Source organism: Metopolophium dirhodum, chromosome 4 (genome assembly GCF_019925205.1).
Source record: "Metopolophium dirhodum isolate CAU chromosome 4, ASM1992520v1, whole genome shotgun sequence".
In the NCBI taxonomy this organism is placed as follows: domain Eukaryota; kingdom Metazoa; phylum Arthropoda; class Insecta; order Hemiptera; family Aphididae; genus Metopolophium; species Metopolophium dirhodum.
In genome coordinates this window covers 5,653,139-5,665,925 of record NC_083563.1, presented here as the reverse complement: position 1 = coordinate 5,665,925, position 12,787 = coordinate 5,653,139, and the positions used below count along the sequence as shown (strand labels likewise).

Genomic DNA, 12,787 nt, shown 5'->3' with positions numbered 1-12,787 from the left:
CCATAAATATATATACATATATCGTACGTTGACTTAAGTTGAAGCAAAGGAAATAACAGTGAAAGGTTTTTATCGGCAATGCGTGTTTTGCCGAAGCTGTAACGAACGTGACATGAATTTTCGTCGAGATCCTAGCTAGTGGCCACAGTATATAGTGAGCATTACGGCGTCATTTGATTTATACACCATTATTTTTCATCACGGTGATTCTTCTTTGCAATGGAAAATGTTTTTTAAACCGAATATTCACGTGTACGCGGGTATAATAGTCAATGTCCAATAATGATAGTTACCGGCTGTATAATAATATATTGTTTCGTTCGTATTTTTTTTTTTTTTTATTACACCTAAATTAAATGTAGGTTCATTTAGATAGGTACCTATAAACAAATTTTGTTCGCCGAAACCCAAACGTACGTGTTATAGTCGATATTCGCGATCGTATTATATTATTATGACCACCTTGAAAATGTATTCAGAGGGCCATTCTGACGATCTTAAGAACAAAAGTTCAACCATTGACCCACAAATTATTCATTCAAGGACGCCACGACTATATGGATATCCGGAGGACACGCTATAATATAGATTATGGACTAATGTGTATAATGTTTAGACTCTAGACCTAGGTACCTCTCGGTACCTAGTTATTAAAATATATAATCTCCGATCTTAATTATTAAAAATGTTTAACAAACCTAATGAAAGCGTAAAAAACGGATGTATCGCATTTTTAATATTATTCGCTGCATCATCAATTCTACAGTGAAAAAACTATTGCCATTTATTATTCTATTTTTGCATGTTATCTATATCTAATTTTGTCAAACGGATGGAGATTTTCTAATTTTTAATCTGATTTTAAAATGTTACAGATAATATTATTTCAATTGAAGAACGCTATCTCTTTATTTCTTCTAAGTATGCACCAAAAAATGTTATTATTTTAATAAAGCCATTATACAGATTGAAGAATGTAGGTAGACTATATTATAAAAATCAGTAAATCAATTCACAGGCAATTTTTTTTATTTTATCTTTGTTTGTTTTATGTCAGAACAATCAAACTCGAGAGCATTAATATATTAATATAGTATAATAATATTACTAATCATTTTATTAATTGCTATTTATGGCATTCATTGAATATGATCACCACGTCAGTGTGTTTAACTTTATTTTAGATACTATAGTGACTGGCGATTGCTTCTTAGAAGAAACGTTATACCCGTTGTGTCCGCTTAGTGTCTTACTAACACACAAACATGGCACATTTTACGTTCAGAATGATCCATTTTACTCTGTTGTCTTACATCAGAGTAAATTGACCTATTATCAAATTTAAAAGTAAGGATATTGTCAAGGGCCCCCACGTAGTATTTCTTTAAATTTTACTTTTGATGCGAGTTATGAGCATTTAAAATACTATAAACAATTTTAAATATTTAAATTATATAACTCACTTTAAAATTAACAAACATAATATAAAAAAACCTGCATTGGGCCTTAGAAGATATTTATCTTTTTAAATTTGATAAGATGTCAATTTCCTTCAAAATTAAAGACAATATATTTAAATGGATTATTCTGAATGTAAAATTTGGTTTGTTGTGTTTGTAAGACGAAGGAAAGTGAACCAATATTGAATAGTTTAGTTATCAATAGGTAGTATAATTAGTTATTCCAGGCAGATTTTTTTTTTTAAATTAAACTAGTCAAGAAATTATAGTAACTCTCAAAATCTTGTCCTATACATAAATGCGCAATATATTCAATAAGATAATAATTTCCCTGAAGAAATACAATAATAATTTGATCATGTAATAATGTTTATGTATAATATAAATTCTAGAACATTTGTTAAACCTTTTCTATAAATTATTCAAAGAAAAATATTTATTATTTTCATAACAAACTTAAGGTATAGTGTCTCATTACGAAAGCTGTTATCGTCAAATAGGCCTATGCACAGGGTTGTAAAAAAATGTAAAAACGTATCATGAATATTTGTATTGTAGTGTACCTATTATTTATTTTTTTTGAAACGCAATACATGCATGAACTTTTTCAGGTTCTTAACGAGCGTTGTTATATACACACAAGTCCCCCTGAGATATAATCTCGAGGTTGTTTGTCCCTAGTAAGATAATATTAAAAATATGCTATTTTACTAGTATTGTATTATAATATACATGGATATAATATGTACCTAGGTATATTCCTATTCGATATTATCGAAACTGCCTACGCGTTTTTACAACGTGTAATTATTAAACGTGCTTTTTGACATAGCTTGCACGATTGCGAATGGGTATGAGTGATTAATATTATAGTTTTTTATAAATTAGCCATAGATCATTAAAAAAAATTAAAAATGGTGATAGGTTTGTCAATGAATGAAATTAATCTTTAAATAAAAAATCAGTACGTAAAAACGTATGTAAACTAATACCTATATATTGTATAGTCATTAGTATAATATATTATATATTATTTATATACTTTGTAGTCTGATATACTACAACTACTGTCCACTGTTTGATTGAGTTCTATAAACTAACTTTATCTGTCGTTTAAAAAAAAAACAGACACAAAGTTGATAGTTTTGCTATCTGAAACTTAATAAAATTATATTTATGACGGAAAGACATTGTGTTGACCTTAAGCACTGGCAGAAGAGCTGTCCGTCTAGTTTATTATTGTATTTAAACTGCGCGCGTTATAGTTATAACTTATAATTAGTAATAATAATATTAAAAAAAACCAAGTTTGGTCCTAATTACCAATTATGACTACGTTTTAATTGCGAAAAAATAGTATATTATTTTATTTGACCTTGGACGTGTTTTTTTTTTTGTTTCATATCATATAGCCGAATATTTCGTTGTACCGTGACTGGGTGGAAAAAAATACGATTTACGCACATTATTATGTTTTTGTTACGTCTGTGGACACATATACTTGAACAATCAAAAAAATGTCTTCTATATGTCTTTTATTGGCGCGTGTTCTACCACACGAACATGAGCTTTTGTATTTTATTTTTTGGCAATAAAACGGGTTTAATACTGTTCCATTTCTCTGGAAACCGGTGATGCGTTAAAACATGGAAGAAATCAATAAAACCACATGGCCTAATGCCAATGCAAGTTTTAATTACGACTTCCTCCGAAATATAATACAACTTGCTACAATAATAGGTTTGTAAGGTATCCATAAATATACAATTATTATTATTTTCATTTTTTCATGTTGCCGTATAAAACAATAAAATATAATATTTATACCGTACAACTACTATATATACTACCTACTATATTATTATAAAATGTATATATTATATTGTGATATGACGACGACGACATCATATTATAGGTCTTCTCTCAAACACACATGGTCATAAATATATATGATATCTTAACATCATTCTAATATCTTAACATCATTCCGCTTGGTAGTCAATTATTTCAAAGTGTACTTGTTCACCGCTGGGAGTTTCGATGCGATTCACTTACACGACGTAATAGCGATTTGTGATACCTGTCGTTCACAAACCTACGTCGGAAGGACGAAATTATGCAAAGGGAAATGTTTCATCTCTGTACACGTATTTGCTATTATAAAGGCATACTGTATGTAAACCAATAGCTTAAAATATAAATGTTATTGTATATCTACCTATATTATAGGTATACTTTATAAAAAAAGTAAAAAAAAATAAAAACCCAATAACTATATTATGTGTAGGTATTAAGTGTCACTTAACTATAAATGATCGTAGCATAGTCATTATACCTTTTTAAATATTTTTTAATTTATATTTTAAAGTAGATACAGACATCATACAACTAATAATTATTGTTAACAATCGTATAAACCATATAATATTCATGTCCATTATTTATAGTAATTTATTTATTTATAGCCATTATTCATGATTTAATAAAATCTCACCGTAAATCCTATAAGTATTTCAACAATGGTTTGAGAAATATTTTCTTCGGGTATATAGGTAGATTGCAAAAATATATCGCCTACTTATTAATGCAATGTGTTTCCATCGAGTTTTAATGGACCACGAGAGATGCAAGTAATAGCGTGTTATTCATTAGCGAGTACAACTATAAAGGCAGGTTTTATTATTTATTTTTTGTAATAATTTTATAACAAGCTGCGTTACGGTCGGAAGTTTAACTTATACCTTATATGATTTAAATTTTCATATTTTTATAGTAAAATAAATATTTGTATTTTAAAATAAAAATATAATAATGGAAGGTCATAATATTATAGTAGATACAGTATGTTATATATTGTTAATTCATGTAAATATTATAATATGGTGTGTACTAACTATAGAAGTTTTCAAGTACATTTCATACCATATACATTGACCTGAGAACTTGTAAATAATACGATTATATGTTGGGTAGCCATTTTAGAGGATGACATAATGTACCGAAACACAAATTCAAAGGTGCATAATTGCCTGTGGACTCCAAAAATAAACTACTTAAGTTGTATAACATAATATACTATAACATTCAAATGAAATCATTTTTTTTTCTTATTGTTATTATTTTATTTTATTGTCAACTTGCTGTTTAATTTACCATGCATAATTTTAAGTAGGTAGTAGGCGCATCTTGTAAGAGTGAAAAAATTAATTGTGTATACGTAGTTATATTTTAAATGCATATTTTGTATTTTGAAAAAGTTGTCTCTACCAAGTTTTTAAATAAATAAATTTAGTACACTACTTTTTTGTTTGTTTTCACTATTTCATCTCCGCGAGGAGCAATACATTTAAATAAAAGTTCAATTGTGCGGTTTTCAACGAAAAAATAAGAAACCGGACCAAGTTATTTTATACGTCCGGAAAGTGCAGTAAAAAAAAAAAAAATTAAATTCAAAAACTTTGTGTTTTATTTTTTTATCGTTGACTTGGATGTGGTTAAAATACTAAAAGCTTTAACGTTTGCCACGCGTGAATTATATAACTTTACGGATTGAAAAGAACTTTGTGCAAAGTTCGATACCGTAGTGTGAGCTCCCACAACCAGTAGATGGGAAACACATAAGGTTCAATATTTACTTAGACGTTTCTGACAAAACAATTATACCAGTAAACCTGCCCTGCAACTTTATTGAATGCACATCTTTATTAAACGCCAAGCAATGATCAATTTCGGATGCAAAGTTTATACAATATATATATATATATAATGCATAACTTTCATTTTAAACTCATTTCACTGGATTATCATGTTTGTTGGAAAGTAATTTGGATTCAGTCGACTACTTAATACATTTTGAACAACATAATATTGAAGATTGCAAACGGGCAACATAATTTTCTTTCAACCAACACTTTTTCGGGAATGAAATAGAGCATTTACATTTTGCATAACATATTTTAAGCATAATCTATCTGTTGGAAATCGTTCACACATTTTGGGTGCCATTGTAAAGCTCCTAAGATTAAAAGAAATATATTAAACTAGCTTAAGTAAAAAAAATTTACATAAGTACATAATTAATAATCGCCTATGAATTCAAAGTTTATTTTAGATTAATAACAAAAAAAAAAATGTTGAAGTTAAGTTCATATTCTGTAAAATTGTAAATTTGTTCAACGTAAAAACAATTTATAGAAGTTCAAAAAATATTAAATATATTTAATATTATATTTTACTTAAACAGTTAAAGATATTTTTAAAGTAACGAAATTAAACAAAAAAATCACGACAAATGTAAAATTGACAACATTTATTTTTTACCGTATTTTTCTATTTTAAATAATGTGATTATGGAGATAGTAAAATTAAATATTTAAATATCCTTTTAATAATTTTAATTAGTTTATATTTTTTAGAACTAATTTGATTGTCGACCGGTTAATTGTTAGTTTTTTTTTAATTTTATGTGTACATTTTTTGCCCTTATTAGTTATAATCTGTTTAATTTTAAGTAGTTACAAAAATATAACAATACCTTTTATACGTTCATTTTATCCTATAGGAAGAATTTTAAATGTCATAAGGGTTAAAAAATATTAGCAGACAATGTTCACGATCATTATTTATATAATTCATACATAATATTATGTATAGTGTAGGTATACGGTATACCTATGCATATTATTTAATAATAATATGTATTATTAAACCTCTTATACTTGATTCACATGCAGAAAGGAATAAAGTATATACAAGTGTAAATTATAATTTTATATTACTGAAACATCAGTCAATAGCTGTTATAACTTAAACTTACAAAAAAAAAAGGATAGCTTAAACAAAATTGCATTGCTGATTTATAATGTACAACTATAATACAACTCGCCTATTAAGACGTTTGGTTATGATTCTTTAATATAATAACGTCACGTCTTAAATCATTCGATTTGGTGTTTACAATTAAGTCGGTAAACATTTTATTTTTTGATTGTGCTTTAAATTGAACACACAACTCAAGTCGAGGTCCTATACGCTTCAAAATATAATTTAAATTTATTTGCAAATACTATTTTGCCAAATCTCTACAATTGAATTACACAAACCTTTGCATACATTTCTTTGATAAAAATAAATAACGCAAGCACCGGGGTTTATAATTTGAATAAGCCTTAACTATTTTATATTTATTTCTTAATTCTTAACTCTGTGTAAAATGTATATAAAAATACTGAAACCAAAGTTTTAGTCTAATGAATAGCATATACTCGAATAACGTTTCTCATTAGGGTGTTGTCGGAAGCTCACCAACTAAATATTGTAGATACATTTTGAAAGTTACACGAAAAGGTTCCCAAGGGTTAATTTAGCGTGTAATGACCCTTATAACCACAAAACATTGTTTTGCATAATTGGCGTTGGTTCTATAAACCTGCAATAAATTACGATCGTGTTTATGCACTTTTCAAATTTCCGTGGCACCTACACAAAATATGGATTGCAAAATAATCTAGGTACACTATAATACTATATCGTCAACCTTGAATAGGTTCACCTATTTCTTAATTATTATAGTTTATAGGAAAATAGGCCAGTATTACTTGTACCTATAATACTACGTAGTAAAGAATGAAAAGACAAATACTTTGAAGTTGTGAAGAAACTGTATTGGCAACACAAATAACGTTTTTCCTTATTCAATATTCTACGATGTCATAATTTAATCAATGTGAAATTATTATTTTCATTTTGGCTAGATCAACGTATAAATCAATTATCTATCATTGGCCATTTATATGAAGTAAGTATATGTTTTCATCCTAATACTATATTATATAGTATACAAAGAACTTAAAAAAAACATTTTTTATTATTTCAATAAATATTTTTCAAATAATTTATGTATTATCGTGTACCTAATCTTGGTAAAAATATTACATTAACATTTTTAATAACATGAAATTGCTTTGGCCTTTCGTATAATCGTATATTAAGTTCATTGTTTGTGTATTTTTTAAAGTTATCGTCTAAACAATCAGATATAATATAAAAACATTAAAAATACTTACGAAAATTATTTAAAGTAAATTAAACATTAATTATTAATCTTTCATATTATGAGTTTATTAATAATACTTTTAAATAACAGTAATATTTTTTTTAATCGCAAGAACACAAGAAGTTCAGGATTACCTACTCGTAACCTTTATTAACAATATGTTCGATAATTATTTAATTTATAATAATAAATTACTGTAATGTGGCTATTAAATTTACATTTATTACATCTATAACGAGCACCTACAATGATTTTATGTAACATATTTTGAACGCTATAAGCATAACTATTACAATTGTTTGACTGTAATTTGTAATAAAATAAATTATAAATCCTGATTTTTCTTATGGCCGCTTTTAGCGTTCGATCAAAATTAAAAACGATAGTTATATAATAACCAACTTAGAGTTATAAGTTTTAACTTAAGAAAATTATAAATTTGTTAAATAATATTAATATAAGTACGATCATCTGGTCATGCATTTTACTTCGATAATTTTAAAAAATATTAACAATTAACGCTACAATATTAAAATATAGATGATTTAGTTACTTAAAAAAATAAAGTATTTCATTGTGGTCACAATTACACAAAACCTTTTATACATATAACAATCACACATTAAATTAACTTTATGTGTTTTTACCACTAATGTATATAATGTCATAAGGAATAAATTATAAATAATTTTTAAAGTTACAATTATATTGGTACTTATTTTTTATTGCAAATGTACTTTATAATAAATCATTTTTAAATTTATTTCTTGTACCTATAATGACCAGCAGATATAATTGTTTTGTTTATTGTTTACTAAAAGAGATTTATAGTACCTACCTATTTTTAAAGCTAACATATCTAACATTTAACAACTGGGAGTTGGGACATGCCTTGTAATACTAAGAATTTATTAAGTACAATCTAAACTTTAAAGTACATTTAATTAAATAATGTTTTCATCTTAAATTACACACATTTTGGTATTTAAATTTTATTAAAAATTATTTATAAGAAAATTATCATCAGAATCATTTACTTATTTGTTGTTTTTAAATAGTTTAGTAATACTACCCGATTGTAAAATATTAGTATTGGAATTGAAATTGTAAGTTGTTTCCATGTAAAATGTATTGTAAGTTGCGTGAAGTATTCAATGTTGTTAAAAAATCGTAAAAAAAACTAAAAAAAAAAATTGAACACTGCAAATCTTAAGAAAAAAAATGTATTATATATTTGGTCAGTGATATTTTTCAAAAATTATGATTTTAAAATAAGATTTAAGTTTTGAATTAAAAGGTAGATATTGCAATTATTATTTTGTTATAAAAATTATTATTTTAATTTTCTTAATTTTTAAAATAATTTTGAAATGCTTACTAAAATTAAATTAATTTTTTTTTACTATCTAATTTATAGTTCTTAACAACTATAGATATTCAAATATTTTCAAGTTGTTAATTGCTAATAATTATATGATTAATTTGTAAATATTTGTAATTTATATATTGTATTGATCAAACGTGTTGTCCGAGTAAATAATTTTCAAAAAGTTTGTTCGTAACGGAATTCTCAAATGTTAAACTTTCAAATAAAAATCGTTTGACAACCATAATATAATAGTCACTATCTGTATAAAATATATAATTGTATTTATAAGAGGTAGATGTGGAGTTTTATTTACACCAATGACCAATGATATTTGATACGTTTTAAGTAAACCGATTTATGCGCTTATTCACGACCAGTCAAATACTTTGGTAGTTGGGTCCGACAATTCTCAACAAAAATCATGATCTTATCCAACATATAGTAAAGGCTATTGATCCAACGTTTTAATGGTCCCGTATTATGATTAATTCGTGCATAACCTGAAGCGCGAAAAACCGGAATGCGCAAGGTGTCCGTCGGTCGTCATACATGTACCTACACACTACACACAGTACGCAGCTCTCCGTAATCTTTTTCATTTTTTTTTTCCGGTTGTTCAGCAATCCATCCGAAACATTGACCTCGACAGTACTCCGTTCTCATGCAAATGTACCACAGCCACCTTAATTATTGCACTATTGTCCAAAATCCACGACGCAAGTAGGTACGATTTTTACGAGACTTTTTTATGCATGCTATTTATTTTTATTTTTATGTACCTACGCATACACAATATACATACCGAACAAATCACAACGAATATTTTGTAACGTTTGCATTATTTATAATAAATGATAATGTATTATAATAATCGTTATTATTGTTACTATGCGTAGAAAACATGGAGCTTCTGGTCACGTTTCTCAGGCTGAAGGTTGAGGCCTTGTCCTCGACTTGAAGAGGCCGCGTCTGCGGTACCTATATTGCTGCGAGACGGCAATAGAACGTGATAACACCACCGACTGTGTGACACTTTAAATGGATTCATCCTGTGTATTAAGGTTTTTTTCACTTCTATGTATAACGTACGCCGGAATGTTGGGGAGCCGCTCCTACCAATATACCGCTATCGGCCTATTTAAGTTCGCGACAGTTCGGTTTGCTACTAAACAAAAAAGGATTACCTACAAAAACAAAAGCATTATGTTGTTCTTGGATGTTGATAATAGATCCGGTTTCATTTCATTTCTCTTCAAATAAACGACGTGTAAGTATTCAATTTACGAGGTCAGAACTTTTTGAAAGGGACATAAATAAAATAACTTTCAATAGAACGAATTCATATCGTAAATTATTACTTGTAAATTATTTGTTCTAAACGAACACAATCAATGTGCGATTACAATCGTCTCGCATATTATTTTTCTCCGAGAATGACCATTGACTAACAATAATAATTGGAAAATATATAGTTTTGAACAACACACGGTTGTGATATAACTAATAACATTTTTTTTTTTTACTTACAATTTTTGGAGCGTATCCAAATAATAGCTAAAGACTTTAATTTCATTAGGTCTAGGTCTAAGGTTTCGCAAAAATATTTGTACTATTTCACTTGACTAATCATCTGTAACATGAAAACTGCATGCTCGATTGTTCAGCATGGTATCAAAAAGATCGTTTAGTAATTAAGAAGAAAATATTACGTAACTCATAAAATTGTTTATGCAAAAAAAATACTGCAACATTCAAGTACCTAAATATATCAATTTAATAATGTGGTACCAGTTATACTAGTATAGCTAATAATATAATAATAAAAAAAAATGTGGTAGGTACCTTAGATAATATACCGTTAATGATATGCACGATAATACCTACAAATATTATACATCATCTGATTCTGATTTTTTAGACCATATTAAAATCAAGTTACTAAAAATATATGTTTTAAATTACAAAGTTGTCGAGTATGTATACTCAATTTATTTTAAAAAAGTTTTAATCATATCTTTATTTTCTAGACAGTTTGTTATTGATTTTGGCTTTATAATTATTATGATGTTATAAATACTCAACCAAAAATAAACTTAAACATAAACTATTTAATAACTTTAAAATATCTAATTAATATTTAGAAAAATAATAGATTTAAAATATGTTCTAACAATTATAGAAATAATGGTAATTCATTTATTTTTTAAATTATATTTACCAAGTTTTTATTTTTAAATATGTTACTGCATAAGCGATACACAATATTATTATTATTTATTATTATAATATTAATATATAAATTAAAATTAATAATGTTGTATTATTATTTATTATAATTTATAAGAACTAAGTTTTGACTATACCTAAGTACCTACTATTTAATTTTTAATTTTTAATCTCGACTTATAAATTTAAAATATTTTATCAGCATACATACGACACACCTATTTATAGATTTTATAACTAAACTACTGTATAGTGAATAACTTCAATTTGTTTGAAAGAAAAAAATTTAATCGTTCATAATTTTAAAATTTTTGTATGTGTTTATAATATTATCTCTCAATAATTGAGAATTAATAAAACCCTGAAATATGTATTCGATATTAACATAATTATAACTAACGAACCTAAAACAAATCATCAAAAAAAATATTTTTTCAAGTTATTTTACATTTTATATTTGCAAGTTATGTAATAAACCAGCTTAAGTGTGTATGGATAGATATATATTATATTCTTTGAATTTATATTTTGATTTTTTATATTACCTATCTAATACAATATATAATCTCTTATACCCATATAATATAAGTCAATGTGAATAAAATTATAATTTTCCAATGTTTTGTTAATGTGAATAAATAAAAGTGTATCAATAGCTGCAATATTATATATTATATAAATAAATTACTTACTATTTGGTTTCAGTAGTTGGTACTTTGGAGCAACAAGTAGTCGAAGAAAGATTGTAAAAGTAATAATAATAATAATAAAAAAAAAAAAACGTTTTCTTCCCCGTTACGATCGTAATAGTAAAAAATAAAATGTATATCGTACGGAACCACGCGAAGCGGACGAGAAAGGGGAACACCAAACACGGACCAAGACGCGCGTCCGACTGACAGCCGTTCGGACTCGGGAGTTAATACTTCGGGGAGCCCCTTCTTGCGCCGTGACGCGCACACCCTCCCGGAACGAACTGCCGCCGCGATCGCCTTTTTGCAAACAACCATGAATTATTACAAATAGTTTTAAAAACACCGGGGGAATGTTTTGAAATTAATTTTAAGGGCAATTAAAAACTGCGGGCTGGAGGATGACGATGCTGTGGACGGAAAAAAAGTTTTAATAAAATATCCCAGCGGTATTTCTTATAGTATCCGCCGACACCGCAGCAGCAGCAGCAGCAGCACAGTCCGGGGGGATTTGCCGCAATCAAAACGATAGAGGAAGAGAGACTATAATATTGCTCCACAAAGTCTTCCGCAATATAACATGACGATAAGGGCGAAAACGGAGAAAGGGAAAGGGCGAGCGCTGACAATGCGGATGAGAGATGAGTTGTTTTTCTCGGATATTTTCATTGCACGTTAATTGAACACTATACCTATATGGCTGTATTATATTATTAATTATTATGGTCCAGAATACGAGTTGTGTAGTACCTATAATAATATCAACATTGCGTATAGAAAGGGTTGGTTTAATCAGTTACATAATAATATGTATCAAAGGTAGGTAATATCAACGTAGATAATATCAAGTATTCAAGTTACATATTTTGTAACGTGTAATTTGTAAACGATTACGTAATTTTCAAGTAACTTTAAATTTTGGAACTTATCTTGTCATCGTTTTATTGCAATATTAATTAAAAGATACATGTATCTAAAGTTAACA

General features: G+C 27.2%; 1 protein-coding gene across 1 annotated transcript in view; it reads right to left on the bottom strand.

The window, feature by feature from the left end:
• Positions 1-12,026, bottom strand: part of LOC132942468 (Ig-like and fibronectin type-III domain-containing protein 1) — a 95,883-nt gene extending 83,857 nt beyond the window's left edge. Inside the window, exon 1 of the mRNA XM_061010878.1 lies at positions 11,803-12,026. The gene's annotated coding sequence lies outside the window, so the exon portion shown is untranslated. The remainder of the gene's footprint in view (positions 1-11,802) is intronic.
• Between the last annotated feature and the right edge of the window lie 761 nt (positions 12,027-12,787).